Here is a 1,888-nt window from a genome sequence, read left to right on the forward strand (position 1 = left end):
ACACACACACACACACATACACACACACACACACACACACACACAGAGCTCAGTGGCTGCGCGACCTGGTGGCAACTCATGCAGGCAAGCTTCACTGAGGAAAAGAAAAAGAAAAAAGCAGTGAGGGGCCTGATCTTTTTTCTTTTTTTTTTTTCCAGAGACTGCCTGCGTCTCCTGCAGCTATGGAGCAAGCTGCTGGCAGGCCCTGACCTACGGGGGACCCTGGTGCTTCCCTCCACGGTGGCAGCACCCCCTGGGCAGCACCCACCTGTTGGCACCCCACCCGGGGCGGTCCCAGGGGACGCCACTACTGTGGAGGGAATCACCAGGGCCCCTGCAGCTCAGGGCCTGCTGGTTGCTCAGCCCCAGCTGTGGAAGAGGCAGGCAGGTTCTGGGGGGAAAAAAAGGATCAGGCCCCTCACTGCTTTTTTTTCCTCTTTTTTCTTTTGGCAGAGCCTGCCTTCTGTCTGTCCAGAGCACTCTGATTGGTTGTTTCAGTAAGCATGGTAATTGGCTGCCAAGACAACCAATCTGAGTGCTCCAGACAAACAGAATAAAGCTATTATTAAAGATGGTCCACTACTGGACAAGGCATGTGTACAGATTGTTTTTTTTTTGGGGGGGTGGGGGGGTGTCTGTTTGTTTTTTGGGTATTTTTTGTGGAAGAGTTTACAACTATTGCCTGCATTGCCTGAGTGAGGAGAGTTTGCCTGCGGACTTTCAACTTTAAGACCTGTGGTGTACGACTAGATCACAAAAAAGAGTAGAAACCTCCTTCTTGAACCAAATGCTTAGATAGAAGCTGGGCCTTGGCAGCTTCTGGCAAAATGTTGAGATCCAATAAGTTGCCTGGGCTGGAAGGTGATATGAAAGATGAAACCAGGTGCCTTAGATTTTCTTTACAAATATATAGTTTCTGCTCTATTTCCCTGGGTATGGGAAGAGTCAAACACAAGATGGTTCACTTTGGTCATGGGACCTGGACCTTTTCAGCCTCCTTTTCAGCCTCTGGAAGAGAAGGCTGAGGGGGGATCTTGTGGCAGTATACAAATTCACCAGGGTGGGGGGCAGCAGGAAATAGGAGATGCTCTGTTTACCAGAGCACCCCTTGGCATAACCAGAAACAATGGCCACAAGCTGATAGAGAGTAGATTCAGGTTGGACATCAGAAAGAACTTCTTCATGGTGAGGGTTGCCAAAATCTGGAATGGGCTTCCATGGGAGGTGGTGCTCTCCACTTCCTTGGGGGTCTTCCAGAGGAGACTGGACAAGCACCGGACTGGGGTCACATGACCAGGCACGGGGCTGGGGCCCATTGCCCCCCGCATTTTTCCCTGCCACTGGCAGGGGGTCAGACTCGATGATCCATTGAGGTCCCTTCTGACCCTAGCATCTATGAATCTATGGATTCAAACCTGTTCGGACCCCAAAGGATTCTCTCCAAGCTCTCCTCAGATTCACACTCATACAATCATAGAATCATAGAAGTAGGGTCGGAAGGGACCTTGTAGATCTTCAAGTCCGACCCCCTGCCTGGGCAGGAGGAAAACTGGGCTCAAATGACCCCAGCCAGGTAGGCATCAAGCTGCTTCTTAAAGACCCCCAGGGTAGGAGCCAGCACCACTTACCTTGGAAGTTGGTTCCAGATCCTAGCTGCCCTAACTGAAGTAGTTCTTACGGATGTCTAATCCAAACCTACTCTCCAACAACTTGTGGCCATTATTCCTTGTTATCCCGGGGGGTGCTAGGGGAAACAAGGTCTCCCCCAAACCCTTCTGTTCCCCCGCTAGTGAGTTTATAGACACTCACAAGGTCCCCCCTCAGCCTTCTCTTGTGAAGACTGAACAGGTTCAGGTCCCGTAGCCTCTCATTGTAGGGTCTGCCCTGC

The sequence above is a fragment of the Alligator sinensis genome, unplaced genomic scaffold (assembly GCF_000455745.1).
Source record: "Alligator sinensis unplaced genomic scaffold, ASM45574v1 scaffold77_2, whole genome shotgun sequence".
NCBI classification, from domain to species: domain Eukaryota; kingdom Metazoa; phylum Chordata; order Crocodylia; family Alligatoridae; genus Alligator; species Alligator sinensis.